The sequence below is a fragment of the Mesoplodon mirus genome (assembly GCF_964341445.2).
Source record: "Mesoplodon mirus genome assembly, chromosome: 3".
Classification (NCBI taxonomy): Eukaryota; Metazoa; Chordata; class Mammalia; order Artiodactyla; family Ziphiidae; genus Mesoplodon; species Mesoplodon mirus.
This window is the reverse complement of record NC_138978.1, coordinates 104,208,345-104,214,371: the sequence shown is the minus strand read 5'-3', so window position 1 is coordinate 104,214,371 and position 6,027 is coordinate 104,208,345.

Sequence of the window (6,027 nt, the reverse complement as noted above, 5' to 3'; positions counted from 1 at the left end):
AATGAGGCAGAAGAATGGATAAGTGACCTGGAAGATAAAATAGTGGAAATAACTACTGCAGAGCAGAATAAAGAAAAAAGAATGAAAAGAACTGAGGACAGTCTCAGAGACTTCTGGGACAATATTAAACACACCAACGTTCGAATTATAGGGGTCCCAGAAGAAGAAGAGAAAAAGAAGGGACCTGAGAAAATATTTGAAGAGATTATAGTTGAAAACTTCCCTAATATGGGAAAGAAAATAGTTCATCAAGTCCAGGAAGCACAGAGAGTCCCATACAGGATAAATCCAAGGAGAAACACTCCAAGACACATATTAATCAAACTATCAAATATTAAATACAAAGAAAGCATATTAAAAGTAGCAAGGGAAAAACAATAAATAACACACAAGGGAATCTCCATAAGGTTAACAGCTGATCTTTCAGCAGAAACTCTGCAAGCCAGAAGGGACTGGCAGGACATATTTAAAGTGATGAAGGAGAAAAACGTACAACCAAGATTACTCTACCCAGCAAGGATCTCATTCAGATTTGATGGAGAAATTAAAATGTTTAGAGTCAAGCAAAAGCTGAGAGAGTTCAGCACCACCAAACCAGCATTATAACAAATGATAAAGGAACTTCTCTAGGCAAGAAACACAACAGAAGGAAAAGACCTACAATAACAAACCCAAAACAATTAAGAAAATAGGAATAGGAACGTACATATCGATAATTACCTTAAATCTAAATGGATTAAATGCTCCAACCAAAAGACACAGACTGGTTGAATGGATACAAAAACAAGACCTGTATATATGATGTCTACAAGAGACCCACTTCAGACCTAGGGACACATTCAGACTGAAAGTGAGGGGATGGAAAAAGACATTCCATGCAAATGGAAATCAGAAAAAAGCTGGAGTAGCAATTCTCATATCAGACAAAATAAACTTTAAAATAAAGACTATTAGAAGAGACAAAGAAGGACACTACATAATGATCAACAGATCGATCCAAGAAGAAGATATAATAGTTGTAAATATTTATACACCCAACATAAGAGCACCTCAATACATAAGGCAAATACTAACAGCCATAAAAGGGGAAATTGACACTAACACAATCATACTAGGGGACTTTAACACCCCACTTTCACCAATGGACAGATCATCCAAAATGAAAATAAATAAGGAAACACAAGTTTTACATGATACATAAAACAAGATGGACTTAATTGATATTTATAGGACATTCCATCCCAAAACAACAGAATACACATTTTTCTCAAGTGCTCATGGAACATTCTCTAGGATAGATCATTTCTTGGGTCACAAATCTAGCCTTGGTTAATTTCAAAAACTTGAAATCGTATAATGTATCTGTCCGACCACAACATTATGAGACTAGATATCAATTACAGGAAAAGATCTGTAAAAAATACAAACACAAACAATACACTATTTAATAACGAAGTGATCACAAAAGAAATCAAAGAGGAAATCAAAAACTACCTAGAGGGGTCTTCCCTGGTGGCACAGTGGTTGAGAGTCCGCCTGTCGATGCAGGAGACACGGGTTCATGTCCCGGTACAGGAGGATCCCACATGCTGGGGAGCGGCTGGGCCCATGAGCCATGGTCGCTGGGCCTGCACGTCCGGAGCTTGTGCTCCGCAACAGGAGAGGCCACAACAGTGATAGGCCCATGTACCAAAAAAAAAAAAAAAGCCTAGAAACAAATGACAATGGAGACACGATGACCCAAAACCTATGGGATGCAGGAAAAGCAGTTCTAAGAGGGAAGTTTATAGGAATAAAATCCTACCTTAAGAAAAAGGAAACATTTCAAATAAACAACCTAAACTTGCACCTAAAGCAATTAGAGAAGAACAAAAAAAACCCCAAATTTAGCAGCAGAAAAGAAATGATTAAGATCAGATCAGAAATAAATGAAAAAAAAACGAAGGAAATGATAACAAAGATCAATAAAACTAAAAGTTGGTTCTTTGAGAAGATAAACAAAATTGATAGATCAGAGTCATCAAGAAAAAAAGGGAGAAGACTCAAATCAATAGAACTAGAAATGAAAAAGGAGAAGTAACAACTGACAGCAGAAATGCAAAAGATCATGAGAGATTACTACAAGCAACGCTATGCCAATAAAATGGACAAGCTGGATGAAATGGACAAATTCTTAGAAAAGCACAACCTTCTGAGACTGAACCAGGAAGAAATAGAAAATATGAACAGACCAATCACAAGTACTGAAGTTGAAACTGTGATTAAAAATCTTCCAACAAACAAAAGTCCACGACCAGATGGCTTCACAGGCGAATTCTATCAAACATTTAGAGAAGAGCTAACACCTATCCTTCTCAAACTCTTCCAAAATATAGCAGAGGGAGGAACACTTCCAAACTCATTCCATGAGGCCACCATCACCTTGATACCAAAACCAGACAAAGATGTCACAAAGAAAGAAAACTACAGGCCAATATCACTGATGAACATAGATGCAAAAACCCTCAACACAATACTAGCAAACAGAGTCCAACAGCACATTAAAAGAAGCATACAGCATGATCAAGTGGGGTTCATTCCAGAAATGCAAGGATTCTTCAATATATGCAAATCAACCAACGTGATACACCATATTAACAAATTGAAGGAGAAAAAACAGATGATCATCTCAATAGATGCAGAGAAAGCTTTCAACAAAATTCAACACCGATTTATGATAAAAACCCTGCAGAAAGTAGGCATACAGGAAACTTTCCTCAACACAATAAAGGCCATATATGACAAACCCACAGCCAACATCATCCTCAATGGTGGGAAACTGAAACCATTTCCATTAAGATCAGGAACAAGACAAGGCTGCCCACTCTCAGCACTCTCATTCAACGTAGTGTTGGAAGTTCTACCCACAGCAATCAGAGAAGAAAAAGAAATAAAGTGAATCCAGATCGGAAAAGAAGAAGTAAGCTGTCACTGTTTGCAGATGACATGATACTATACATAGAGAATCCTAAAGATGCTACCAGAGAACTACTAGAGCTAATCAAAGAATTTGGTAAAGTAGCAGGATACAAAATTAATGCACAGAAATCTCTGGCATTCTTATACACTAATGATGAAAAATCTGAAAGTGAAATTAAGAAAACACTCCCATTTATCATTGCAAAAAAAGAATAAAATATCTACGAATAAACCTACCTAAGGAGACAAAAGACCTGTATGCAGAAAATTATAAGACACTGATGAAAGAAATTAAAGATGATACAAATAGATGGAGAGATATACCATGTCCTTTGATTGGAAGAATCAACATTGTGAAAATGACTCTACTACCTAAAGCAATCTACAGTTCAGTGCAATCCCTATCAAATTACAACTGGCATTTTTAATAGAACTAGAACAAAAAATTTCACAATTTGTATGGAAACTCAAAAGACCCCGAATAGCCAAAGCAATGTTGAGAACGAAAAATGGAGCTGGAGGAATCAGGCTCCCTGACGTCAGACTATGCTACAAAGCTACAGTAATCAAGACAGTATGGTACTAGCACAAAAACAGAAAGATAGATCAATGGAACAGGATAGAAAGCCCAAAGATAAACCCACGCACATATGTTCACCTTATCTTTGATAAAGGAGGCAAGAATATACAGTGGAGAAAAGACAGCCTCTTCAATAAGTGGTGCTGGGAAAACTGGACAGGGACATGTAAAAGTATGAAATTAGAACACTCCCTAACACCATACACAAAAATAAGCTCAAAATGGATTAAAGACATAAATGTAAGGCCAGACACTATCAAACTCTTTGAGGAAAAAATAGGCAGAACACTCTATGACGTAAATCAAGCAAGATCCTTTTTGACCCACCTCCTAGAGAAATGGAAATAAAAACAAAAATAAACAAATGGGACCTAATGAAACTTAAAAGCTTTTGAATAGCAAAAGAAACCATAAACAAGACCAAAAGACAACCCTCAGAATGGGAGAAAATATATGCAAATGAAGCAACTGACAAAGATTAATCTCCAAGATTTACAAGCAGCTCATGCAGCTCAATAACAAAAAAAAAAAACAAAAAAACCAATCCAAAAATGGGCAGAAGACCTAAATAAACATTTCTCCAAAGAAGATATACAGATTGCCAACAAACACATGAAAGAATGCTCAACATCATTCAGCATTAAAGAAATGCAAATCAAAACTACAATGAGATATCACCTCACACCAGTCAGAATGGCCATCATCAAAAAATCTAGAAACAATAAATGCTGGAGAGGGTGTGAAGAAATGGGAACACTCTTGCACTGTTGGTGGGAATGTAAATTGATACAGCCACTATGGAGAACTGTATGGAGGTTCCTTAAAAAACTAAAAATAGGGCTTCCCTGGTGGTGCAGTGGTTGAGAGTCCACCTGCCGATGCAGGGGACACGGGTTCGTGCCCTGGTCCAGGAAGATCCCACATGCTGTGGAGTGCTGGTCCTGTGAGCCATGGCCGCTGAGCCTGTGTGTCCGGAGCCTGTACTCTGCAATGGGAGAGGCCACAACAGTGAGAGGCCTGCATACCACAAAAAAAAAATCTAAAAATAAAACTACCATACAACCCCTCAACCCCACTACTGGGTATATACCCTGAGAAAACCATAATTCAAAAAGAGTCATGAGGCTTCCCTGGTGGCGCAGTGGTTGAGAGTCTGCCTGCTGATGCAGGGGACATGGGTTCGTGCCCCAGTCCAGGAAGATCCCACATGCCGTGGAGCGGCTGGGCCCGTGAGCCATGGCTGCTGAGCCTGCACGTCTGGAGCCTGTGCTCCGCTACAGGAAAGGCCACAACAGTGAGAGGCCTGCATACCGGAAAAAAAAAAAAAAAGAATCATATACCAAAATGTTCATTACAGCTCTGTTTACAATAGCCAGGACATGGAAGCAACCAAAGTGTCCATCAACAGATGAATGATAAAGAAGATGTGGCACATATATACAATGGAATATTATTCAGCCATAAAAAGATACGAAATTGAGTTATTTGTAGTGAGGTGGATGGACCTGGAGTCTGTCATACAGAGTGAAGTAAGTCAGAAGGAAGAAAACAAATACCGTATGCTAACACATATGTATGGAATCTATGGGGAAAAAAATGTCATAAAGAGCCTAGGGGTAGGACGGGAATAAAGACACAGACCTACTAGAGCATGGACTTAGGGATATGGGGAGGGGGAAGGGTAAGCTGTGACAAAGTGAGAGAGTGGCATTGACATATATACACTGACAAATGTAGGGTGGATAGCCAGTGGGAAGCAGCCGCATGGCACAGGGAGATCAGATAGGTTGTTTGTGACCACCTAGAGCAGTGGGATATGGAGGGTGTGAGGCAGGGAGACGTAAGAGGGAAGAGATATGGGAACTTATGTATATGTATAACTGATTCACTTTGTTGTAAAGCAGAAACTAACATACCATTGTAAAGCAATTATACTCCAATAAAGATGTTAAAAAAAACCTCTTCAATGGCTTCTCATAGGTTTTAAGCAGGTCCTATTAACTCTTTACACTCAGCTGGCCAGTCCTTCCCCACTCCCACCCCCACTGTACTGCCATACTGGTTATTGAATTCCTTTGAATTGCTTGAACAAATCACTCTAGTTCTCTCTCTTTCTCTCTCTCTCTCTCTCACTCTCCCTCCCTCTCTCCCCTCTTGTCTTTGGAATATTCTCTCACCTCTAGACTCAAAGCTCTGTAAACCTCTGTGTTGCTCTGTGTATGTTGAACAATTGTGCTGGAACATAAGCGGTGCTCTATAAATGTTTGAATAACTTCAGGCCTGAAAGTTAGGAGAACTGGAGATTTGGGAAGGGAGGAGAAAGTAAGAGAAGGAGAGAGATAAGTAGAGTGAACATCTGTGAAGAGGGAAGTGGTTATTAGAGAGACGATTTTAGGAATATCAGGAAGAATATCTCAAGACAAGAGTTCCTCATAGCAGAAATGAATGATCATTTTGATGGAGAAAATGTTTTCTTTAATGTACTCCTC